Here is a 27,727-nt window from a genome sequence, read left to right as displayed (position 1 = left end):
CCCCATCTCTACCAAAAAATTAGAAAGTTAGCCAGCATGGTGACACATTCCTGCAGTCCTGGTTATTCAGGAGGCTGAGGTAGGAAATTACTGGAGCCCAGGAGTCCAAAATTGCAGCAAGCCATGATTATACCACTGCATTCCAGCCTGAGTAACAGAGCAAGACCCTGTCACTATTTAAAATATATATATTACACACACACACACACAAACACAAACATACACACACAGTAAAATCATGGAAAAAGCTCAAATTTCTTTCTTTCTTTTTTCTTTTTTTTTTTTTTTAGATGGAATCTCAGTCCATTGCCCAGGCTGGAGTACACTGGCATGATTTCAGCTCACAGCAACCTCCACCTCCCAGGTTCAGGCGATTCTCCCGCCTCAGCCTCTGGAGCAGCTGGAAGTACAAGCATGCGCCACCATACCTGGCTACTTTTTTTTTTTTTTTTTTGAGATGGAGTTTTGCTCTTGTCACCCAGGCTGGAGTGCAGTGGTATGATCTCAGCTCACTGCAACCTCCGCCTCCCAGGTTCAAGCGACTCTCCTGCCTCAGCCTCCCGAGTAGCTGGGATTACAGGCACCCAAAACCACGCCCAGCTGATTTTTGTATTTTTAGTAGACTTTCAGCATGTCAGTCAGGCTGGTCTCAAACTCCTGACCTCAGGTGATCCACCTGCCTCGGCCTCCCAAAGTGCTAGGATTACAGGCATGAGCCACTGTGCCAAGCCTGATTTTTGTATTTTTCAACCATGGGGTTTCACCATGTTGGCCAGACTGGTCTCGAACTCCTAACCTCAAGTGACCCACTTGCCTCCCAAAGTCCTAGGATTACAGGTGTGAGCCACTGTGCCTGGCAAAAAAATTCAAATTTCTAGAATTCACAAATCAAAAACTTTCTCCTTTAATCCAAGTTATATATAAAATTCCATTTCAACAACGTTCTAGAATCAAATTACCCTGTTTAGCATGAACCACACTGAATACAGCCTATAGCTACAGCTGACTGAGGGCACTGTGATATAATGAAAAACATAACTACACTGGGAGCCAGGATACATTTATTCTATACCCAGTTTTGTATTAGTATAAAAATTAGCATATAGATATCTAACGATCGCATCTAAGAATATGCCTTTAAAAATAGTTTTCACTGCTTCTAACAGCAATATACACTAATTATTTTAAAAATAAATAAAAACTGAAACATTACAGAAAGTCAAAGTTCCCTTACCGTTGAACCATTCAATAATTTACTACTTCTTATTCTATGTTTTTATTTTCTATGTACATACTACTTTTTTTATTTTAATAGAGAAGGGGGCTCTAACTAACTATGTTGCCTAGGCTGGTCTCAAACTCCTGACCTCAAGTGATCTTCCCACTTTGGCCTCCCAAAGTGCAGGGGTTACAGGTGTGAGCCACCATGCCCGGCCCATACTACTTCATTCCTTGAAAAATTTGATCATGCCAGGTGCAGTGACTCATGCCTGTAATCCTAGCACTTTGGGAAGCTGAGGTTGACAGATCACAAGGTCAAGAGAACGAGACCATCCTGACAAGCACGGCGAAACCCCATCTCTACTAAAAATACAAAAAATTAGCCAGGCATGGTGGCGCATGCCTGCAGTCCCAACTATTCGGGAGGCTGAGGCAGGAGAATCACTTGAACCCAGGAGGCAGAGGTTGCAGTGAGCAGAGATCGCGCCACTGCACTCCAACCTGGGTGAGAGACCCCATCGAGAAAAAAGAAAAGAAAAAGAGTGATCACACTATATATAACTTTTTTTAAATTTTTATATATTTTATTTCCAACTTAATGTAGCCAATTCTCTAGAGGCTGTAATATCTCTGCCAGAATACTGCCAGAGAAGGCCAGGGAGGAAATCAGGACCTTCAACCCTGCCAGGTCCCTGCTCCTGGAGTGGAGTCAGAGGAGGCCTAACAGAGTCAGGACTTTGAACACCAACCAGTGGTAATGAGGCCATCTCCACCAGTGTATCAGGGAGGTCACACAGGGAGCTGGAACTCACATTCCCCCACCCCAGCAGTAATAAGGAGCCTCCTCACCATGGTTGCTGGCTTCTTTGGCCCTAAGTCTGAGCTATACAAAGCAAAAAACTAAGAAACTCACTACCATCTAATTCTGTCTTTCCAGAAGCAGAAGTCTCTCAGACGTATTAAATTTATTTATTTTTCTTTTCCTTTAAATCGCTTTCTGAAAGCAAGAAGTATTCAATTTAAAAATGGGGCTAAGCACGGTGCCTCACACCTGTAATCTCAGCACTTTGGAAGGCTAAGGCAGGCAGATCACCTGAGGTCGGGCATTCGAGACCAGCCTGGCCAACATGGTAAAACCTCGTCTCTACTAAAAATACGAAAATTAGCCGAGTGTGGTGGTACATGCCTGTAATCCCAGCTACTTGGGGCGCTGAGGCAGGAGAATCACTTGAACCCGGGAGGCATAACTTGTAGTGAGCTGAGATTGCGCCACTGCACTCCTGGGCAAGAGAGCAAGACACCGTCTCAAAAAAATAAAAATGAGACAACCCAGTGGAGCACTAGGACTTCTGTCTTCACCTGGTTATAACAAAGCAATGCCATCTCCCTTCTCCTTTTCCCTCCACAGAAATGTCAAAGGACTCTTACCTGAGTGTCAGAAGTTTAAAGAGAAGGATTAAACAAGATCCAGAGTCTCTTAACATAATAGGAAAATGCCCATGTTTCAACTGAACATGTCATACCAAGAATCATACAGAATGATCTGCTGAATCAAATGAAAAAACAGAAAGCCTCAGCAAAAAAAATAGAAGATATATGTCAGGAAGGTAAAGAAGAAGAGGAAGAAGAAGAAAACAAGACCCAAATGGAAATTTTAAAACTGAAAAATACAATAGGAATTTTAAAACTCAGCTGATGGGCTCAAAAGCCAAATGAAGGGGACTGGAGAAAGAATCAGTAAAATGGAAGGTAGAATAGTAAAAATTACCTAGTCTCAACAACAGAGAAAAGGTACACTAAAATGCAATACTTCTTATATATTTCCATGGTTTTTGTTTTCTTTTTTTGGGGGGGGGACGGAGTCTTTCTCTGTCACCCAGGCTGTGTAGTGCAATGGCAAGATCTTGGCTCACTGTAACCTCTGCCTCAAGAGTTAAAGAGATTTTCCTGTCTCAACCTACCAGGTACCTGGGATTACAGGCACACATCACCACGCCCAGCTAATTTTTGTATTTTTAGTAGAGACGGGGTTTCACCATCTTGGCCAGACTGGTCTTGAACTCTTGACCTCAGGTGATCCGCCTGCCTTGGCCTCCCAAAGTGCTGTCATTACAGGCGTGAGCCACCACACCTGGCCTATTTCCAGGTTTTGAGGTCATCCATCTACACTGACACTTCTGAAGGCTTCATTGGATGCTATCATCTCAATAATTTTACATCTAGAAGTTTATTCTGTAGAAAGAGTCATATAGATGTCCAAAGATACAAGAGAGGAGAACGATCCAAGATGGCCGATCACTAACATCCCGGGATTGCAGCTCTCAGGGAAGGCGCGGAGAACTAGAGGACGCCACACTTTCAGACAAATTCTGGTCGCTCACGGAGCAGAAGATGCCCCAGTGGAGGAAACACACGGGTGGCCAGAGTGACTCTTGTGGCCGGCATAGCGGTTCCGCGGACACCTCGGCGCGACAGCTCTCTGAGCAGAGTAAACAGGTTCGGAGGACCCGCAGGGGTCCCCAGCAGGACACCAGAGCCCGGCGCAGCGGCTGCGAGGGCACCTCAGCGCAGCGGCTGCGATGGCACCTCGGCGCGGCAGCACTCGGCGCAGAGTAAACAGGACCGGTTCCCCTTCTGACCGAGGTTTGGAGCCCCGGGAAGAAGGCAGAGTCACCTACTACGGACACAAGAAGGAAGCCAGACAGGAGAATCCTGAGCAGAAAAGCACCATCAGTTTTAACGCTGCTGCTCTGGCCCTGGGAACTAACAACCTGGACATCCACTCAAGAGACCTAATCTGAAAGTTGGTAATTTCAAAGACGACAGGAGGATAAATTTACAATGACGGGAAGAAACCAGCGTAAAAAAGCTGAGAATACTCAAAGTCAGAACGCCTCTCCCTCCAAAGATGATCACAGTTCCACATCAACAATGGAACAAGGCTTGATGGAGAACGAGCGCATCCTGATGACAGAATCACTCTTCAAGGAATGGATAATAACAAACTTCGGTGAGTTAAAAGACCATGTTGTAGCCCAACGTAAAGAAACTAGGAACTTTGAAAAAAGGTTTGATGAAATCCTGTTGAGAATAGACAACTTAGAGAGGAGTATGAGTGAATTAATGGAACTGAAGAATACAATACAGGAACTCTGAGAAGTATGTACAGGTTTAAACACTCGAATTGCTCAAGCAGAAGAAGGGATATCAGAGGTCAAAGTCCAACTTAATGAAATAAAACGTGAAGAAAAGATTAGAGAAAAAAGGATAAAAAGGAATGAGCAAAGTCTCCAAGAAATGTGGGACTATGTGAAAAGACCAAATTTACGTTTGATAGGTGTACCTGAATGCCACGGAGAGAATGAATCCAAGCTGGAAAATACCCTTCAGGATATTATTCAGGAAAATTTTCCTAAACTAGCAAAGCAGGTCAACATTCAACCCCAGGTAATACAGAGACCACCACAAAGATATTCCTCAAGAAGACCAACCCCAAGGCACATAATCGTTAGATTCACCAGGGTTGAAACAAAGGAGAAAATACTAAGGGCAGCCAGAGAGAAAGGTCAGGTTACCCACAAAGGCAAGCCTATCAGACTTACAGCAGATCTCTCGGCAGAAACTCTACAGGCCAGAAGAGAGTGGGGGCCAATATTCAACATCCTCAAAGAACAGAACCTTCAGCCCAGAATTTCATATCCAGCCAAACTAAGCTTCACAACTGAAGGAAAAATAAAATCTTTTATGAACAAGCAAGAACTCAGAGATTTTATTACCACCAGGCCTGCTTTACAAGAGCTTCTGAAAGAAGCATTACACACAGTAAGAAACAACCAGTATTAGCCATTCTAAAAATACACCAAAAAGTAAAGAGCACCAACATAAAGAAGAATTTACACCAACGAATGGATAAAACAGCCAGTCAACATCAAATGGCAGTAACCCTAAATTTAAATTGACTAAATCCCCCAATCAAAAGACACAGCCAAAACCCAGTGGCATGTTACATCCAGACCTGTTTCACATGCAAGGATACACAAAGACTCAAAGGGATGGAGAAAGATTTACCAACCAAATGGAGAGCAAAAATAAATAATAAATAAATAAAAAGCAGGAGTTGCAATTCTCCTATCAGATAAAATAGATTTTAAAGCAACAAAGATATAGTGGTAAAAGGATCAATGCAACAACAAGAGCTAACGATCCTAACACCCAGAAACGAGACTTAGATTCAATGTGACAGAAAATTAATAAGGATATCAAGGACTCGAACTCAGATCCGGAACAAGTAAACTTAATAAATATTTATAGAGCTCTCCACTTCAAATACACAAAATATACATTCCTGTCAATACCACATCACACCTACCCATAAGCTTAAATGAAACATTGATTGGCCATCATTAATACCCAATTTTTTTCAAAATAAAGCAATATTTCCATTTACTCTCCCTCTTTCTCTTCCTCTTTCTTCCTCTCCTTTACTTATTATTATTTTTTTTTCTTTCCTTCTCTCAAAAAAAAAAAAGAAATCAACTTGTAAACCTCCAGGTCGGCAATGTCTCTCTCATTGCTTGATTTCCTTCCTTCCCTTCCCTCCCTCCCTCCCTCCCCGCTTCCTCCCTTCCTTCCTTCCTTCATCCCTTCTTTCCTCCCTACCGTCCTTCTTCCTTCCCTTCCTGCCTTCCTCCCCCCCCCGCCAAAAAAAAAAAAAAAAAAAGATACAAGAGAGAGGAATACTGAGGCCTTATTGTTTGTAACGGCAAACCACTAAAGACCACCCAAGCCCATCAATAAAAGATTTGTTAAATTTATAGACTACTACCAGAAGATGGAAGGCTAGGCCATCCATTCAGCCTTCGCTGGCATGGGTGAGGATGGAGCCACAACTTTTTCTGTGGTGTTTACAGTAGAGCACTTATTATCTAAAAGTTTGTGGTCTTGCTTAGGCTGCCCCTTCCCTGGTTCTTTGGCAAGAGGCAGCAGGATTTTGTTGGAGTTTTTTTTTTTTTTCTCAGTGCCTGCTAGTGTGTCCTGGTTGCTGCCTTCTTTCGCTCCAAGTCAGGAATAAGGAGGCAAAAAAGCAGGAAATTCTATATTCCCAGAGGCAGAAGTCTCTCAGAAGTATTAGATTTAAAAGCAAAATTAAAAATGCATAACATGTGACATACCCATACGGTGGAACATTATTTGACCATTAAAAGCAATGAAGAATGGATACATGCTGTAACTTGAATAAACTAAGTGAAAGGAACAAAGACCACATATCACAGCTGGCCCTCCAAATCCACAGAAGCAGATCCACAGATACAGGGACAACTATAATGGACTTCTACATCCACAGAAGGGTCCTGGAACCATTCCCCTGTGGCTTCCAAGGGACAACTGTATATGATTCCATTTGTATGGCACACCCAAAATAGGCAAATTCATACAGACCATAGACTAGTTGTTGCCAAGAATTGAGGATGGGGAAGAAGAGTGGCTGCTAATGGGTACATGGTTTCTTTTTGGGGTGATCAAAATGTTTTAAAATTAGACCCTGGTGGCCAGGCATGGTGGCTCATGTCTGTAATCCCAGCACTTTGGGAGGCTGAGGTGGGTGGATCACTTGAGGTCAGGAGTTCGAGACCAGCCTGGCCAACATACAGCGAAACCCTATTTTTACTTAAAAAAAAAAACAGAAGTTAGCTGGGTGCAGTGGCACATGCCTATAGTTCCAGCTACTTGGGAAGCTGAGGCAGGAGAATCTCTTGAACCTGGGAGGCAGAGGCTGCAGTGAGCCGAGGTCACGCCACTGAACTCCAGCCTGGGCATTAGGTTCTGTCTCTCCAAAAAAAAAAAAAAAAAAAAAAAAAAATTAAAACCTGTTAATGGTTGCACAACTCTGTAAATATGCTAAAAACCACTGAACTGTATAGTTTAAATGAGTGAATTATATGGTATATAAATTATATCCAATAAGTTGTTTAAAAATATATACATACAGATTATAAATGCAAATATACATATGCTTAAGAAGATTTTTTTTTTTTGAGACAGAGTCTTGCTCTGTCGCCAGGTGCCAGGCTGGAGTGCAGTGGAGTGATCTTGTCTCACTGCAACCTCTGCCTCCCAGGTTCAAGCAATTCTCCTGCCTCAACCTCCCGAGTAGCTGGGACTACAGGCGCAGGCCACCACACCCAGCTGATTTTTCTATTTTTTTAGCAGAGGCGGGGTTTCACCATGTTGGCCAGGATGGTCTCAATCTCTTGACCTTGTCATCCGCCGGCCTTGGCCTCCCAAAGTGCTGGGATTACAAGCATGAGCCACTGCGCCTGGCAAAAGATTTTAATTTGGATTATATAGTTTTAAAGTTACGATTTCATTTAACAGAAACATACATGTCTATTATATTCTCTTAAAAATTAGAAAACCAGCCGGAGCAACACATGAGATCCCACCTCCACAAAAATTTTTTTAAAAATTAGCCAGGTGGGATGGCTCATGCCTGTGGTCCTAGGCTACTCAGGAGGCTGAGGCAGGAGGATCACTTGAGCCTGGGAGGTCAAGGCTGCGAACCATGATCACACCACTGCATTCCAACCTGGATGACAGAGTGAAACCCTGTCTCCAAAAAATAAAAATAGAAATATATTTTAAACTGAAATAATCAAAGAGAAAACTTAAATCATCTCACTGACAGCATAACCATAAGTCTCTAGATAATGGAGTCTTAGCATTCATTTGGGTTTTATTCCTTTTTATTCCCCCTGGGTTGTCAGCATTTTTGCAAGCATTGGGTTTTATTCTTATACAAGGAGTATTTTCTTTACCTTGCTGTCTGGATATTCCTCACTAGCCTCACCCTCTTCCCTTCACACCTCTGCGGTAATTCTTGAATTGCATAATATTGGTATTTAATCAGAAACTGCTGAATTAACTCCTGTATTGCAGAACAGGGGTCAATGAGAGATGCCAAATATTTTAATGTTTTACTAAGTCAAGATTAAAGAACTGCTCACTTAGAAAACCTAGTTTAGCCTTTCGGCCGGGAACTGCCATCTTCCAGTAATTTGCCAAAATGACGAACACAAAGGGAAAGAAGAGAGGCACTCGATATATGTTCTCTAGGCCTTTTAGAAAACATGGAGTTGTTCCTTTGGCCACACATATGCGAATCTATAAGAAAGGTGATATTGTAGACATCAAGGGAATGGGTACTGTTCAAAAAGGAATGCCCACAAATGTTATCATGGCAAAACTGGAAGAGTCTATAATGTTACCCAGCACACTGTTGGCATTGTTGTAAACAAACAAACTAAGGGCAAGATTCTTGCCAAGAGAATTAATGTGCGTACTGAGCACATCAAGCACTCTAAAAGCCGAGAAAGCTTCCTAAAACGTGTGAAGGAAAATGATCAGAAAAAGAAAGAAGTCAAAGAGAAAGGTACCTGGGTTCAACTGAAGTGCCAGCCTGCTCCACCAACAGAAGCACACTTTGTGAGAACTAATGGGAAGGAGCCTGAGCTGCTGGAACCTATTCCTTATGAATTCACGGCGTAATAGGTGTTAAAAAAACAAAAGACCTCTGGACTGTGAAAAAAAAAAAAAAAAGGAAAACCTAGTTTAATCAATCTTTAGGAAAGTCAGATTTTTAAACAGCTAAGAAAAGCTTTAACTTTATTCTTCTCTTTACTTATGTTTATGGAACTAAGGGTAAGTGGCGGTGATGACTGGGGGAAGGGAGAGAGAAGTTAGGATCTGAAGGTAAGAACAAGCTTCTGACCATTAAATTATTTTCCTCAACACATTTTCTGGGGAGCATATAGAGTAATGTGTTGTTAAAGAATGAACTTTAAAACTTTAATACCTCATTTCCTTTAGTATGAATTCTATCTAAATTAGCTATCTGAATATACAAAATAGTCACTTGGATTTAGATTAACTTAAAAATCACAAAACAACGTAATAAATGAGCAAAGTTGCCTGGCTTCTATTACCTATTTCTTCAGGATTTTTTTTTTTTTTTTTTGAGTTGGGAGTCTTGCTCTGTTACCCAGGCTGGAGTGCAATGGCACGATCTCGGCTCACTACAACCTCCGCCTCCTGGGTTCAAGCAATTCTCCTGCCTCACCCTCCCGAGTAGCTGGGATTATAGGCACCAGCCACCTGGCCCAGCTTATTTTTGTATTTTTAGTCGAGACGGGGTTTCCCCATATTGGCCAGCTGGTCTCAAATGACTGATCTCATGGATCCACCTGCCTCGGCCTCCCAAAGTGCTGGGATTACAGGCGTGAGCCACCGCACCCGGCCTATTTCTTCAGAATTTTTGCTAACACATGCTAAACCAAGTTTGGAGTCTAGAGATTTTTTCTTTTTATTGTCAAAAAGAACCTTTATTACTTTGTATAATTGCCTCTTATGCTTTCTTGCCAGATGCCTTTGGAGCAGGTGCTTTCTGGGCTGGAGCTTTTTGACCCTTCTGAGCTTTTGGAGCAGGCGCTGCCTTCTGGCCTGTGGCTTTCTGGGCTGGATGGAGCCTTCTTGCCTGTGGCAGTCATCTTTTTTGCTGGAACTTTAGCAGCAGCCTTAGCAGCAGGTGCTTTTTTTTTTTTTTTTTTTGAGACGGAGTTTCGCTCTTGTTACCCAGGCTGGAGTGCAATGGCGCAATCTTGGCTCACCGAAACCTCTGCCTCCTGGGCTCCAGCAATTCTCCTGCCTCAACCTCCTGAGTAGCTGGGATTACAGGCACGCGCCACCATGCCCAGCTAATTTTTTTGTATTTTTAGTAGAGACGGGGTTTCACCATGTTGACCAGGATGGTCTCAATCTGTTGACCTCGTGATCCACCCACCTCGGCCTCCCAAAGTGCTGGGATTACAGCCTTGAGCCACCACGCCCGGCCCAGCAGCAGGTGCTTTTATGGGAGAAGCTTTCAGGAGAGCTGCCTTTGAAGCTTCTTAACTTCATTCTTGATTATTCTGTTCTTCATTTTCTTTGCCTTCATAACTTTAAAATGATCAAAATATGTCACCCTGGCTTTCCCTTCTCTGGCTTCAATCTTGGCCCATAGAGTGGTTGCCCATTTCGTATTGATGTCTGCGTTCTGCCAGGCTTGCCAGACATACTTCTGGCGGGCACTGTGTGGAAACTTGAGGATGAAATCAGTGAACTGGCCGGGCGTGGTAGCTCATGCCTGTAATCCCAGCACTTTGGGAGGCCGAGGTGGGTGGATCACAAGGTCAGGAGTTGGAGACCAGCCTGACCAACATGGTGAAACCTCATCTCTACTAAAAATACAAAAATTAGCTGGGCGTGGTGGCACACGCCTGTAATCCCAGCTACTCAGGAGGCTGAGGCAGGAGAATTGCCTGAATCTGGGAGTCAGAAGTTGCAGTGAGCCAAGATCGTGCCACTGCACTCCAGCCTGGGCGACAGAGTGAGACTTCGTCTTAAAAAAAAAAAAAAGAAAAGAAAAAAGAAATCAGTGAGCTGCATGCACTTGAAAGTCATGGCCTGTGTCCTCACCTGAGTGCAAGGTCCATCAACCAAAGCCCTGTTCTGATCAATAACATCTACAATCGCAACCAATTTTCCGGAATGAGGTCCAAAGGAGACGTAGGCCATCTAGCCAACCTCCACAAAGCAGCTGAACACCATGTTGGCAGCGTTAGGCGAGAAGGAAGGAGGCTCTCCCAACCGTGCACATGCGTCGAGTCTAGAGATTTTATAAGCTGTTCTTCTTCTACAGGGTTTGCAGAGCATGTGGGAAACTACAGTGTAGACTTACACACATCTAGGGTTGAATCCTGACTTCACTACTTCATTAGCTGTGTAATCTTCAGTAAGTTACTGAACATCTGTGAAACTTAACTTACTATACACCATGTTATTGCAGGAATCAAATAAGTTAGGGTACATATAGTTTCCGGCACATGGTTATAAGAGTTTTTAAAATGTTGCTTGACTTAAAGACACACCATGCAAAGAACTCAAGGCCTAAGAATAGATTCGTCAGTTCAAGCACTTAGTCATTAGAATCCGTAGATTGCTTTATTCTTTCAGAAAACAATGAGTAAAGGGAAAAAAATCTAAATGTCTTCCACATTAAATTATTCCAACTGACACAGATTATGATCTGATGCTTAAAAAAAAAAAATCTATATAAGTTTCAATAGTTCACTAAATAGAAAAATGCCAAGATGTCCTTTAATGTGTCAAAAAATCTCTGGCCATGCAAAGATTATTGTTTCCTGGCCATAACTATGTCACAGAACTAACTTGATAAATAAAGTCAAATGATATGTACTGGAAGAATTACTACGTGTCCAACCTCTGTCTATGTAAATAAAACAGCTAAGGAGAGAATACTGCAAAGACTTCAGTTGCTACCATTTCCTTACTCAGCATCACCAATTCATGAAATCTACTCTTCAGATAAAAGCTTGTGCAATTTAGAGAGGAAATGATTAGCTTGAAATTACATGAGGATGCCCAATTAGCAGGGCTAAATGAAACTCCAGGACAGACTATTAAGAGTTCATGAACATTTACCTTATTGAAGATAATCTCTCTGCTCATTCAAAACAAGCTCTTCACATATATTAATCTAGTTAATCCTGGTATCCTCTCGCTCAGCAGACAATGGTGGTTGAGACCACTAATTTAGAGCCAGATTCTCAGACAACTCCACTACTTCCTAGCTCAACGACTGAAAAACTGGGCCTGTTTTTATCTTCTATAAAATGGGAATAACCTCATTGGATAGTTGGGAGAACTGAATGAGTTAATACATATAAAGGGCTTAGAACAGCACAGCACTCAAGAGACAGGGTTAGGGGGAGTTGTTTGTTGTATATCTTCTTATACTTTTTGATATCTGTCATATGGACATGAATCTTTCATTTCAAAAAAGCAAGCGAACAAAAACCCTCTCATCAAAAACATATGACAATAGAGTAAAACACAAGTTAAAGAATGAATGTGGAAAAACTCTGAAGATAAACAAAATCTCACTCATTGCCAGTATTATAACAAAAAAAAAAAAAGATAAACAAAATACATGTAACAGAAGTATATAGGAGCTGTTTTTATATACCACAAAAACTCTTTTAAAAATGGGTTTAAAGGCTGGGCACAGTGGCTTACATCTGTAATCCCAGCACTTTGGGAGACTGAGGCAGGCAGATAGCTTGACCCCAGGAGTTTGAGACCAGCCTGGGAAACAAAGTAAACCATATCTCTACAAAAAATACAAAAGTTAGTTGGACAAGGCGGCACACGCTCGTGATCCCCGCTACTTGGGAGGCTGAGGTAGGGGAATCACTTGAGTCCAGACAGGCAAGGCTGCAGTAAGCCACTCATGCCACTGCACTCCACCCTGGATGACAGAGAGGAAAAAGTTTAAAACGCAGATTACCACATCCCACTTCCAGATACTTTGATTCCATATGTCTGTGGTGGGACCCAGGAATCTAAAATTTTTAACAAGTACTTCAAGCAATTGTAATCTGGATGTATTTGATGCACAGACCATATTTTGATAAACATTCACACACTGACAGAGGAAAAACACATTTAAAAAAAAAATCAAGGCCAGGCACAGTGGCTCACACCTGTAATCCCAGCACTTTGGGGGGCCAAGAAGGGTGGGTCACAAGGTCAGGAATCTTGAGAGCAGCCTGGCCAATACGGTGAAATTCTGTCTCTACTAAAAATACAAAAATTAGCTGGGCATGGTGGCTGGTGCCTGTAGTTCCAGCTACTTGGGAGGCTGAGGCAGGAGAATCACTTGAACAGGCGAGGTGGAGGGTACAGTGAGCAAAGATTGCGCCACTGCACTCCAGCCTGAGCAACAGAGAGAGACTCCATCTCAAAAAAAAAGTCAAAACTGGAAAGAGGTTTGCCCCATGGTTAAACTTTGAATTCGTCATGATGCCTTTTGGACTCAACTCTTTGTAGGCCAGTAACTGGTCACTGTTTGTTAGGGTCAAATTTGGTAAATAACAGTCTATTCCCTCTACACTATCATGCCTTAAACTTGGACATACTTAAACTAAGCCAAATATAAGGTCAAGGACAATTTTGGTGATCCAAAGTCCTTTATAGATTGAGTGCTGGTGGATAGTTATATCTGGTTCAGAAGATAATTACAATTTTTTTTTTTTTTTTTTTTTGAGACAGTCTTGCTCTGTCACCCAGGGTAGAGTGCAATGGCACAATCTCAGCTCACTGCAACCTCCACCTCCCAAGTTCAAGCAATTCTCCTGCCTTAGCCTCCCAAGTAGCTAGGATTATAGGCATGTGCCACCATGCTCAGCTAATTTTTGCATTTTTAGTAGAGGCAGGGTTTCACCATGTTGGTCAGGCTGGTCTCAAACTCCCTCAGCCTCCCAAAGTGCTGGGATTACAGGCGTGAGCCACCGCACCCGGCCACAAATTTTTATTACTATATTATATTCTAAATGATTTGGCTTGTCAGGGGGGAAAAAAAAGATTCTGTTGTGATGTTAGGAACCAGGACTTAATACCTGACTAGCAGAGTAAGCTGGATTTTCCACTTAGAAGCTATCTAACCAGAGGGCAAGCCACTTAACCTCTTCAGGTCTTAGTTTTCTGTTCTGGAAAAGGAAGGTGGGGAGCAATATTAATTTATTGAAGTTGTAATTGTAATGTAACAACATTACATACACAAGATATATCCCTACTCTTAGGGAATCCACACTGAAGTATTTGGGGATAAAATGTCACATTGTATGCAACTTATGAGAAAAAGAGCAAATAATAAAGCAAATAGAGTAAAATGCTAATAATAGATAAACCTGGGTAAAGAGTATCCTTTGAACTGTTTTTTGTTTGTTTTGTTTTCTTTTGTGACAGTCTTGCTCTGCCGCCCAGGCTGTTATGTACTGGTGCCATTGTAGCTCACTGCAGCCTTGAACTCTCCAAACTGTAGTGATCCTCCCACCACAGCCTCCCTAGTAGCTACGACTATAGGCAAACGTCACTATGCCTAATTTTTTACTTTTTTGTAGAGACTGAGTTTTGCTTTGCCCAGGTTAGTCTTGAATTCCTGGGCTCAAGCAATCCTCCTGCCTCAGCCTCTCAAAGCACTGAGATTACAGAGCCACTGTGTCTAGCCTCTTATGCTTGCAATTTGTCTGTAAGCATAAAATTATTTTCAAATAAACTGTTTTTTAAATTATTAATCTAGTTTCCACTTCAGTCCTAATAGTTTCTAACTGTATTATAGCTCACTTTTATTGTATCATTTATGTATTACCTTCAAGGGCAGATAGAAATCAATCTTTTAAAATTAAAAAAAATATTTTTTTATTCATTCACCGGTCATGTGAGGACCTACACTAAACACCAGAGATGTGGTGATGAATAAGAGAAGAAATGGTTTCTGCCATTGCATTACCTGTAGTGTACAAAGTCTAATCTGATTCATTCAAGAATTTCAGAATACTCTAGAAGTACTAAATTTCAATTTAGGATACAATGAAACTCAAAATAAACCCCACAACCTTACCACAATTTAAAAAGCACCTGTTTAATATTTTCTCAAAAGTGACATAAACATCTCCCAATAAATCATGGTTTTGTGAGTTTCAGTTTTATGGGCTTGCCAGTAGCTTCTCCTCTGAGTTAGTAGTTCAGCTTATAACAGTACACCTGATGTTCTCTTGCTTTAGTCTAAGTCACTATCAATTGAAAAGTCATTCAAATGTTGAATGGGAGAGATGATTCACCTTCCAGTAGTTTTCAAAGGTTACCTGCTGCTGTTTCTTTTGGTAAATGACCAAATTATGATCTATTACCTAACATAATAGTTTCATTAAAAATAAAAACCATAAAGTGTACAATAGTCTTTAAAAATTAGGTCTTACAAAGTTCTCCATCCTCCTTTCCTAGAATGACTTCCCTGCTGATGTCCTTGAGGACCCACAGCACTGCTCCACCCCCACTCCCATTCATTCTGTACAATAAGGCCACATAAATCTGGACCTTTATGTGACTACAATCACATTATCCTCCAGCTGAAATGCTCACTGCCATATCTGTGCTTCAGGTCAAGCTCAAGTCTCACCTCCAGGTATAATTCAATTACCTGTCCTTTCAATTTCTATCCCAGATTCTCAAACTCTGATGTCAACACAACTTATTAGGAGATCTTGTAAAAACGCAGATTCTGATTCAGTAAATCTGGGGTGACAACCAAGATTCTGCATCTCTTACAAATTCCCAGGGAATAGCAAGCCTACACCACTTATTTAACAATTAATCATGATTTGTCTAAAGGGAAACAAAGTACTCAGAGAGGACAAGGAGTACGTACCTACTTTAGATAAGATGACCATGGAAGACCTCTCTTAGACATAAAGAATGAGAAGGAAACAGCCATGCAAAGAGCCCATGTGACAAGACTGCTGTGAGTACATGAGAGGGCCAGATCATGAAAGAAGTTCTAGACCAAATTAAAGTATTTGAATTTTATGCAAAGAGGGAACAATGTATTCATTCTTTTTTTTTTTTTTTTTTTTGAGACTGAGTTTCGCTCTTGTTACCCAGGCTGGAGTGCAATGGCACAATCTCGGCTCATGGCAACCTCCGCCTCCTGGGTTCAGGCAATTCTCCTGCCTCAGCCTCCTGAGTAGCTGGGATTACAGGCACGCGCCACCATGCCCAGTTAATTTTTTGTATTTTTAGTAGAGACCGGGTTTCACCATGTTGATCAGGATGGTCTCGATCTCTTGTCCTCGTGATACCCCCACCTCGGCCTCCCAAAGTGCTGGGATTACAGGCATGAGCCACCGCACCCGGCTGTATTCATTCTTTTAACAAATGTTTACCAAGTACTTCCTGTATAGAAAAAAAACCATTTAATACAAAATTTAACAGCAAGGACTGAACACAGAGTGCCTGGTTTGATATACTGGTTCTGGTACTTAAGCATGAATGTGACATTGGGTAAGTTACTTAAACCTCTCTGGGCCTCAGTTGCCTTATATGTAAAATGGTTGGAAGAATACCTACCTCACAAAGTTATCATGAATATAAATGAATTAACAGATGAAAAGCTCTTAAAATATTGCCTAGCATGTAAGGTTAGAGTTTGAGACCAGCCTGGCCAACATGGAGAAACCCCACCTCTAATTAAAAATACAAAATTGGCTGGTCATGGTGACACATGCCTGTAATCCCAGCTACTTGGGAGGCTGGGGCAGGAGAATGGCTTGAACTCAGGAAGCAGAGGTTGCGGTGAGCTGAGCGCACCACTGCATGCCAGCCTAGGCAACAAGAAAGAAACTCCATTTCAAAAAAAAAACAAAAACAAAACAAAACAACAACAACAACAACAAAAAAATATATATATATATATATATTAGTCCAGCATGTGGTTAAGTGCTCAGTAAAACAGTATGTACCAGAGAACATATTCCTGACTTCATGGAGCTTCCACTGGTGGGAGGGTAAAGGGGGTAAGGAATGCCAGAACAGGGTAACAGGATACCACTGAAGGCTTTGATGGGTGGAGGTATATGACGGCAAAATCTGACTTCCATTTAAGACAACAAATAACACTCTGCCATGTGGAAAATAGGTTGGAGGCATCAACCTGATGCATCAACCTAATGAAGAATTGAAGTTGGGGGGCCTCTTAAGGTAGTTGTGGTGAAATGTGCTTTGGATTAGGTAAAAGCAATGGACATGAAAAGAAAGTGTGGGTTAAATTGAATTGGGGTAGCAAAATCCTAAAGATGTGTGGATGGTCTGTATGTGGAAAGTGAGAGAAATAAAGAAATTAAGTAACTCCTACATCTCTGCTTTGAGCAACTAGGTCAAGGAAACCTCAAGATGGGAGTATGGTAGGCCTATATTTTGCTGTGGGATGGAAAGGGAAATAAATCCCTTTAGGAGATACCACAGATCTATAACCCTGGCATTTACATCTTGAAAATACTGCTCAGGTATGGAGGGCTATAAACCAAATTAACATTGTTTATCTCCAAACAGATCTGGGGAGAGGTAGGGAAAGGAGATTATTTTTAGAGACAAAATCGTGCTCAGCCGCCCAGGCTGGAGTGCAGTGGTGCAATCATGGCTCACTGCAGCCTTGACCTCCTGGGCTCAAGTGATCCTCCCAACTTAGCCTCCCAAGTAGCTGGGACTACAGGCATGCACCACCATGTCTGGCTAATTTTTGCATTTTTTTTTGTAGAAATAGAGTTTCACTATGTTGCCCAGGCTGGTCTCAAACCCCTGGGCTCAAGCGATCCACCCACTTTGGCCTCCTAAAGTGCTGGGAGTACATGTGTTAGCTACCATGCCCAGCCTGGGGTTATTAATTTTATATACTTTATGTCCCATTTATCTTTTTATAACTAGTATTTTTTTCCATTCTTTGTAGATTTAAGAAAATTATTTTTTAATGTTTATACATAATAATCTCATTACTGTCTCTAATCAGTACCAAAATGTCAAACTGCTTAAATATAATAGAACTTCTTTTGAATAAATGCTAAATGCAAAGTAGTCATTCAAAAGGTACTAGCTGAAATAACAAAGGGAATTAATGTCACTTGAGTTTCTTTTGAGTACTTTTGTTACTTACTTGAAATATATGCTTAAGATGGAAACAAAGGCTTTAATCTGGAGGAAAATCAAATCTGAAACATCTCAACCAGAACCACTTTTTAAAACAAAGTGTCAGATATACAATGACCAGACTTTCCATCTAGATACAACAGATGCATGATGAAAATGAGTTCTGCTTGTTCACATTCACTCATCAAAAGCCTAACAGGAGGACCAAAGTCTATCTTCAGAATAACTGATAAACCAATAATTAAAAATATTGACTGTCTGGAGGTAACATCTCTTCTTTTTACAGAGGGTCCATCATTTTTTCTTACAAATTCTTCATCAAAGACATATTCTTTAGTGGGGGGGAAAAACCTGAATGACAAGAAATAGAGAAAGAAAAAAATAATAAATGAAAGAAAAGAAAGGAAAGGAAAGAGAAAGAGAAAGAAAAAAAAAGAAAAAGAGAGTGAACAAAAAAGATGACCAAAGTCATAGTCCTTTTTTTCTGACTGGATCTATCTTGATTGTACTCCCTGTAAGTATCAACTAGAGTAAATCGAAATGTCACCAAAATGGTCTGGAAACAAGTTGAAAGCTACTATTTATTGAGTAGTATGTTTTGTAGTTGACATGTACTATATGAAACTATTTTTATGTATTTCACAATAACCATATGAAATTAGGATTGTTTTCCTCATGTTTCACATGAGTTTCTGATGAGGAAACTCAGGTTAAGAGGAGCTCAGTAATTTGTCATAGGTCATACAAAACTCAGGAGTGTCAAAACTGAGGTTTCAACTTCAAGGTCCATACTATCTATTAACCACTGTGATAGTTTCCTATACCAAAGCAAAGGAGGAGATGCTAGAATCTCGCCTGCTTGATCTCAAGATTCTTACAGTACAACCACCATCTCACTCATAGACACTACCATCAAGTAAGATAAATTACCTGAACTACAACCAATGTAATGTAGGCCACAATGTTATATTAAATTTTCTAGCAGTCATATTAAAAATGTAAAAACAGTACTTGCTTTGACAGCATATATACTAAAATTGGAACAATTCAAAACAGATTAGCATGTCCCCTATACAAGAATGACACACAAATTTGTGAAGCAGACCACATTTTTTCAAAAGTAAAAGAAACAAGTATAATTTATTATTTAGCCAAATGCATCGAAAATGGTTTCGACACATAACATAAAAAGTTATTATTTTCTTTCTACTACATCTTTAAAATCTGGTGTATATTTCATAATTATAGTGCATCTCAACTCAAACTAGACACTTCAAACACTCAACAGCCACGTATAGTTAGTGACTATTGTATTGTATTGATACCAGGCTGAAGTGCGTCTCGAGAAAAGGCCTCTGGGCACCAATGTCACCAAGACCATGTCCTAAGGATGATGTACCGAACTCATCAACTCAACATTCAAGCTCTCAGAAACTATTTATTCTTATTTCAAACAAATTTTCACAAGTTTATCTGGTGTACTGAGCCACAACAAATTATAATCGAAAACTAAAGGAAATGGGTTGCATATAGAGCTAAGTTGGCAAAGGAAGAAATACAAAATACACACACGTGCACACACACGCCCACCCACATATGCACACACACAAAGGAGATTTAGGTTTGAGTAGCACAATAGGTGAGGCCATCTGGCAGAAAGGCAAAAATAGTCTTACATGCCTCAATGGCTCCCGAGGCCATTGCTACATTACTAAATTTATATTCCGAATGTTGACATTAATTGGCAGTTAAACCCAGCGTGGTTTCTTTTTTGAGATGAAGTTTTGCTCTTGTCATCCAGGCTGAAGTGCAATGATGCAATCTTGGCTCGGCTTACTGCAACCTACGCCTCCTGGGTTCAAGCGATTCTCCTGCCTCAGCCTCAAGAGTAGCTGGGATTACAGGCACACACCACCATGCCCAGCTAATTTTTGTATCTTCAGTAGAGACAGGGTTTCCTGACCTCAGGTGATCCACCTGCCTCAACCTACACCAAAGTACTGGAATTACAGGCGTGAGCCATCAAGCCTGGCCAAACCCAGCATTTTCAAAAGTCAAGGAAGCATTAATATATTTTAGAAATATTTTTATTTAAACTAAATTTGAGAACTCTGTATAATTTTTGCAATTTTTCTATAAATCTAAGACTATTCTAAAATTTAAAGGTTTCTGTTTTTAAAAAAAATAAATTTGAGGCTTCTACTAAGACCAGGCAGTTCCTCTTATAAGATCAGCTCTGCCTATCATAACAGCTGTAACTTCCAGACAAAAACAACCACCTGAAGGAACTGGAGAGTGAGAAGAGCTGGCAAATATTAAAGGGGAGTTGCTACTTGGAGGAAGGGAACTGCACTGGACAAGGTTCCCCAGTTTTTATCTTTTAGCCTTCCATCATTCAGGGCAGCTAAAACACCAATGGAAAATTCACAATCCTGCTGACTTTAAGAACCAAAAAACAGTCTAGTGCAACCATCACCACTGGAAAGCAAAAGAGAGAGAGTGTGCAAGTGAGCAAGCAAGTGAGAGAGCGAGCAGCAGAACCAACAAGGGGGAGCTCTAGAATCTGCATAAATCTGTCTAAATCTCTAGCTGATCCCTGCAATACACATGCACAGAGCAGGCTCCAAGTAGGCCAGCTAAGAGCACTGAACTAAAATATAAGCTGCCACCTACTATGGAGGTCGGGGGACAGTTTTACAGCTTGAATTTGGCTAAATTAATCACCTGCTTTAGAAAAGAAAATCAATGCTCTTAAGAGGGACATAACAAAACACAGAGTTTCTATAAGTTATCATTTGTAATATTCAGAATGCAATCTGTTTTACTTAGTATTTTCTTTGTTTATTCCATTTTTAACCATTAAAAAGCAGATCTTAGTGTGGCTAAATGGTAATAGGATTTCTTCTGATTGGCTTGTTAGAGAGATTGTAATAGAATGGAAAGATGGAATAAATCTTTTTCTGGTCACAGCACATGTCCTTCTCAAACAAGGACTTTGAAAAGTCTCCCAAAGCATTCTTAAAATAATTATTTTCAACTCTTATGCTCCTTCTTAGAGCCCTTGCAAGCATGCCTAAACACTCACACCCTTATGAATGTGCTATACTTCTGAAGAGAAGAACTGTATACACACATCTACGGCATATCTTATAAATATTTTGGAATGCCAAATGAGATGCCAAAACAGATGTTTCTTACAACTTGCAAAGATGAGTCCAGCCTCACAGTAAAAATATGTGACAACGACTTAAGGATAAAACCAACTCAAAAAACAACAAAAAAGAAGAATTGGTGTGACAGGAAAATGACAAGGTCGAGAAATTAAAGAAGCTAATTTATTTATAACCTCCCCTGAAAAGGAGGCATAAGTAACTAAGCTTCATATATAAAGCAACTTTTTAAAAATTTGTGTGCTTGTTTTACATAAAAATTCCTTATAATTTTTTTTTTTCTTTTTTTACAGAGTCACAGGCAGGAAGACTACAGACTAATGAGTTTGGTAAGTGAGCCAAAAGTAAGGGGGGAAAAAACGGATCCAAAAGCACTGGCTGATCTCATTAGCTTTGCTTAAGAAACTTTATAGATGTGACTTCACTCCTGGATTACATGTCTATATTTAGTTTATACCTAATATGGATAAAGTCCTGAACTAACAGCCATTTCCTCTCTCCACAAAAAGAAACTTCCTTGCTTTTTTTTTTTTTTTTTTTTTTTCCTATCAACGATGCAAAAGTATAGACTCCTCTGAAGGGAGAGGAAGGGAGACGGGAAGGGATAGAAAGAACTCACAGAAAAACAATTAACAAATGAGTATATGATTTTTGTTAAATTTGAACCAGTTAGACATTTCTCAGTTGGAAAACAATCCTGAAATTAAAATCTGTGAGCCCGAGCACAGTGGCTCATGCCTGTAATGGGAGGCCAAAGTGGGAGGATAACTTGAGCCCAGGAGTTCAAGACCATCTTAGGCAACATAGCAAGACTTCATCTCCATAAAAAATTAATTAAAAAAAAATTAGGCATGGTGGGACTACAAGTCTCAGCTACTTGGGGGCTAAAAGAGGAGGATCACTTGAGCCCAGAAGGTCAAGGTGGCAGTGAGCTGTGATGGCACCACTGCACTCCATCCTGGGCAACAGTGAAACTCTGGCTCAAAAAAAAAAAAAAACAAAACCAAAAACACACAACTGACATGCAAGTCAGTTTCCTTAACAAGTTTATAAATAAACCTCTTAAGTGCTTTATCAGGCCCCCAAAATGCAAAGAGGTAAGGTAATGGAAATTTTAGTTTCCTTTCAAATTTTACCAAGAGAACTAAATGTAACGTTTGAATGAGGCAACTGAGGCCAGTTATTGAAATTAAAAAAATTTAATCGGCTCCTAGGCAAGGCCCATTGGTCCTGGGGAAGAGGGCTAAAGAAGTCACGCCTGACTCTTCTTGGGCGTGGGGTTTTAATAGGGAGTGGAGGCGTTTGATTGGCTGTGGAGAAACAGGATGTAGATGGGGTGAGCTGCTATTGGTAGGTAGGCGGGATTTCCAGTGAGTGGGCTTTACTATTGGGCAGGTTTGGGCGGGGCTTCTTTTAAATTTTGGCAGGGTTTTCCAAATACAGGCTAGATGCCGAGTGCAGAGTTTAGTGTTGAGTTCTGAAGTGGGCGTGTGTTGAGTACAGATTCTGGTAACGTAGTGGAGAGGGATGGGCCTGTCTGAGCTCCCAGCAAGGCAACCGGCCTTACACTAAAAGCAACCAAACTCATCCAATGAACTATCTGGGCTCACTAGTTGTTAGCATGTTTTAGAAATATCCTTAAATATTCTCAGAATTTTATTTTCAATGTGACTAAAAACAGAATATAAGAAACTCCATTAGGTGCCAGGTGCAGTGGTTCATGCCTGTAATCCTAGCACTTTGGGAGGCCAAGGTGGGTGGATTACCTGAGGCTGGGAGTTCGAGACCAGCCTAACCAACAGGGAGAAACCTCATCTCTACTAAAAATATTAAATTAGCTGGGTGTGGCAGAGCAGGCCTATAATCCCAGCTACTCAGGAGGCCAAGGCAGGAGAATCGCTTGAACCTAGGAGGCAAAGGTTGCAGTGGGCCAGTATCATGACATTGCACTCCAGTCTGGGCAACAAGAACAAAACTCTGCCTCAAAAAAAAAAAAAAAAAAGAAACTGTTAGGAAAACATTCAGGTTTTAAATTTAGAAAAAGAACATAAACAAACATTGATTCAGGTTCTGAAATCCCAAAGAAGTCAGTACAAATTCCAGTACTGCTACTTACTAGCCCTGCAACTGTACCCAAATAATGATCTCTCTCATTCTCTTGTGTTAAACAGTATTGATGGCACCTATTTCAAAGTTTATATGAGGATTAAATTAGCTAACACACCTAAAAGACTGGCATGTTGTACCCGGCCCACAGTAAGCAACCAGTGCTATCTCGTGATCATTATTCTGGCTTTAATGGGGAAACAAAAACTTACTGATCATTTTTTATTTATCAGTTTATTCTGTATAGTGATAAATTAAGTATCTTCAGGAAACTTATAACATTATTATAAAATGAAGGATTTTAAAGTCACTTCATGATCCTTACATTATCTTTTTTTCTTTGTTTTCTTTTGTTTGAGACAGGGTCTCACTCTGTTATCCAAGCTGGAGTGCAGTGGTGCAATGACAGCAGCTCACTGCAGCCTCAATCTCCCAGGCTCAGGAATCCTCCTGCTTCAGCCTCCCTTAGTAGCTGAAACCACAAGCACATGCCATGGCCAGCTATTTTTGTTTTAATTACCATTTGTAGAGATGATATCTATCAGTTACAGACATGCTAAAGTTTTAAGCTTTATCATCATCCCATTGTGGTATAAGGTGAAAAATTCGAGTAACAACAATAATTGCAGAGTCTAGAAGTAAATTAGGAGACTTCGTTTTTACTCCTTAAAAATTACTAAATATAAGGCTGAGCCAGGGTTCACACCTGTAATGCTAACACTTTGGGAGAACAAGGCAGGCAGATTACAAGGTCAGGAGTTTGAGACCAGCCTGGCCAACATGGTGAAACCCCATCTCTACTAAAAATACAAAAAATTATCTGGGCGTGGTGGTGAGCACCTGTAATCTCAGCACTTTGCGAGACTGAAGAGGATGGATTACTTGAGTTCAGGAGTTCAGGACCAGCCTGGCCAACATGGTGAAACCCAGTCTCTATTAAAAATATAAAAAATTAGTTGGTGTGGTGGCAGGCACCTATAATCCCAGCTACCCAGGAGGCTGAGGAAAGAGAATTGCTTGAATCCGGGAAGCAGAGGCTGCAGTGAGCCGAGAACTCCAGCCTGGCGACAGTGTGAGACTCTAACTCAAAAAAAAAAAAAAAAATTACTAAATATAAAACCTGTAAATCTACACTATCTCAACTTCTTCAATACAAATTAAATAAAAAGAGCTTAATCTCTTCCTCCCTTTAGGAGAAATGTAGACGTATTACAAATATAAACACATCTACATTTCCTTTAAAGAAAGCATTAAAGGCTAGTTAATATATGACCTGTTCAACTATATAGTGAATACCACAAAAATCAAGGAATAGTGAAATATGGTAGCACAGGAAGCCAAAATCCATAATTCGTAAGTACTTTCACCCAGCCCTTTTGGAGGCCACAGTAAGGGGATCACTTGAGTTCAGGAATTTGAGACCATACTGGGCAACATGGTAAGATCCCCAAATACTTAAAAAAATTTTTTCTTTTTTTTTTAGGCTGGGCATAGTGGCTCATGCCTGTAATCCAAGCACTTTGGGAGGCTGAGGCAAGCAGATCACCCGAGGTCAGGAGTTCAAGAGTAGCCTGGACTACATGGCAAAACCCCGCCACTACCAAAAATACAAAAATTAACTAGGCATGGTGGTGCACACCTGTAGTCCCACCTACTCGGGAGGCTGAGGCAGGAGAATTGCTTGAACCTGGGAGGCAGAAGTTGCAGTTAGCCAATATCATGCCATTGTACTCCAACCTGGGTGACAGAGCAGGACTCATGTCAAAAAAAATTATTTTAATTAAAAAAATTTTGCCAGGCGCGGTGGCTCACGCCTGTAATCCCAGCACTTTGGGAGGCTGAGGCGGGTGGATCACCAGGTCAAGAGATCGAGACCATCCTGGTCAACAAGGTGAAACCCCGTCTCTACTAAAAATACAAAAAATTAGCTGGGCATGGTGGTGCGTGCCTGTAGTCCCAGCTACTCAGGAGGCTGAGGCAGGAGAATTGCCTGAACCCAGGAGGTGGAGGCTGCAGTGAGCCAATATCGCGCCATTGCACTCCAGCCTGGATAACAAGAGCGAAACTCAGTCTCAAAAAAAAAAAAAAAATTTAATTAAGAGTACTTCTAGAGAACCAGTAAGATCCTATGTCATAGATTACTCCTCTTTACTTCTTTTGTGCTTTCACTTTAAAAAAGAAAAGAGAGAAAAAAAGAACATTCTCCCTAATAATGGACTCTCAGCTTTAGCCACAAGTTCAGAAACAGCTGCTGAGGCAGATGGACTAAGATGGCAGGGTCCAATCTGACAGTCCTTTAGTTACCTAGTAAGTGTCAACAGGATCAGAGTTCACTGAAGTTAATTCAGGAGAACAAATTCAAGCTTAACCTTGGACTTTTTTTGTACTAACCCTGCTCTTTTGATAAAGAATGAAAAGTGCCCACCTGGTTGCAGTGGCAGTCTGGCAGATGCTTCTAATCCTGGAGTTTGAAACCACATATGGTATATTGAATACATAAACTAACCACAGGCCAAGCCAACATGGTCTTAGTTCTGCATTCCCAAAGGCAAAATAGCAAGTGAACAAGGCTTACTATGAGTCAGACTCTAAGTGCTTTTCTTATATTATGTCTCGTACCCTTTACAAAAGCCCAAGAAGATTACCCCAGTGGGGACACCAAGGTAACTAACTAGTGAAGGGTAGAACTAGGATTCAAACACAGGCCACATGGCTTGGGAGTCTATACTCTTCGCCACTACATCAAGCTTGTCCAACCAGAGGTCCGTGGGCCACATGTGGCCTAGAACCACTCTGAATGAAGCCCAACACAAATCTGTAAACTTTCGTAAAACACTAAGATTTTTTTGCAATATTTTTTAGTTCATCAGCTATCATTAGTGTATTTTTTGTGTGGCCCAAGACAATTCTTCTTCTTCCAATGTGGCCCAGGGAAGCCAAAAATTGGACACCCCTGCACACTATAACAGCATTAACACTAAAGATCTCTAGTCTTCCATATGATGACTCAATTGCCTACTTGAAATATTCTAATGATCTTCAATTCCAAAAGAAACTATTTCTAGGCCGGGCGCGGTGGCTCACGTCTATAATCCCAGCACTTTGGGAGGCTGAGGCAGGTGGATAACGAGGTCAAGAGATCATGAGACCATCCTGGTCAACAAGGTAAAACCCCGTCTCTACTAAAAATACAAAAATTAGCTGGGCATGGTGGTGCACGCCTGTAGTCCCAGCTACTTGGGAGGCTGAGGCAGGAGAACTGCTTGAACCCAGAAGGCGGAGGTTGCGGTGAGCCAAGATCGTGCCATTGCACTCCAGTCTGGGTAACAACAGCGAAACTCCGTCTCAAAAAAAAAAAAGAAAAAGAAAACAAAAGAACCTATTTCAGCATCTATATGGAAATACTGGATGGTAGTGGTGACTCACGCCTATAATCCCAGCACTTTGGGAGGCCGAGGTGGGTGGATCACTTGAGTCCAGAAGTTCAAGACCAGCCTGGCCAACATGGCAAAACTCTATCTCTACTGAAAATACAAAAAAAAAAATCAGCCAGTTGTGGTGGCACATGTCTATAGTTCCAGCTACTAGGGAAGCTGAGGCACAAGAATTGCTTGAGCCCAGGAGGCAGAGATTGCAGTAAGCTAAGATTGTGCCACTGCATTCTAGCCTGGGTGATAGAGCAAGACTCGGTCTCAAAAAAAAAAATCAAACAAACAACAACAACAACAAAAAAAACAAAGACCAGCATAGCAAGATCTGCTCTCTAAAAAAAGAAAAAAGAAAAAAGGCCAGGCACAGTGGCTCACACCTGTAATCCTAGCACTTTGGGAGACCAGAAGGGTGGATCATTTGAAGTCAGGAGTTCAAAACCAGCCTCGCCAACATGGTGAAACCCTGTCTCTACTAAAAATACAGAAAAATCAGCCAAGTGTGAAGGTGGGCATTGTAATCCCAGCTACTTGAGAGGCTGAGGCAGGAGAACTGCTTCCGCCAGAAGGCGGAAGTTGCAGTGAGCCAAGATGGTGCCACTGCACTCCAGCCTGGGTTAGATAGAGTGAGACTCCATCTCAAAAAAAAAAAAAAAAAAAAAAAAAAAAATTAGCCAGGCATGATGGCATATGTCTGTAGTCCCAGCTTCTCAGGAGGCTGAGGCAGGGAATTCCTTGAACGTGGGAGGTTGAGGCTGCAGTGAGCCATAATCATGCACCGCACTCCAGCCTAGGTGAGATCCTGCCTTAAAAAATAAAAAAATTAAAAACCACGAAAAAGCAAAAGAAGGAAACAAAAATACAAATGACACTTCAAGTCAACAATCATCCCTGGCTCTGATTTTGAGATCTATGATCTCAAATATTTCAAAGATATAAAGAACTTTTTACATGCAATACTGAGGCAATGGTAAATCTAACATGGGGTGGATCCTTGCTGAGTCATCAGGACAACAGCTGCTCCCACCACTCTCTTTTTTCCAGCCTCCCAAAGTGCCAGATTACAGGCATGAGCCACCTTGCCCAGTGCTCCCACCACTCTTAATCCCAACAGCTAACAAGCCACATGCTCAGGGTCAAAACACAGTTGCAGACTCTCCCTTAAATCTTCTTCACTTTGCAAGAAAAGACAAGTAAATCTGTTCATTT

The 27,727-nt window shown here is 41.1% G+C and overlaps 1 protein-coding gene and 1 non-coding gene across 3 annotated transcripts in view; one reads left to right on the top strand and one right to left on the bottom strand.

Annotated features, from left to right (window-relative positions):
- Nucleotides 1-27,727, bottom strand: part of CLIC4 (chloride intracellular channel 4) — a 92,352-nt gene that overhangs the window by 43,464 nt on the left and 21,161 nt on the right. The window lies entirely within an intron of this gene.
- On the top strand, nt 18,826-18,928 carry LOC118143376 (U6 spliceosomal RNA). Its single transcript, XR_004727602.1, has one exon. It is a non-coding gene; the product is annotated as a U6 spliceosomal RNA (small nuclear RNA).

Source organism: Callithrix jacchus, chromosome 7, assembly GCF_049354715.1.
Source record: "Callithrix jacchus isolate 240 chromosome 7, calJac240_pri, whole genome shotgun sequence".
In the NCBI taxonomy this organism is placed as follows: Eukaryota; Metazoa; Chordata; class Mammalia; order Primates; family Cebidae; genus Callithrix; species Callithrix jacchus.
The sequence above is the reverse complement of the archived record's forward strand: the minus strand, read 5'-3'. Positions and strand labels throughout refer to the sequence as shown.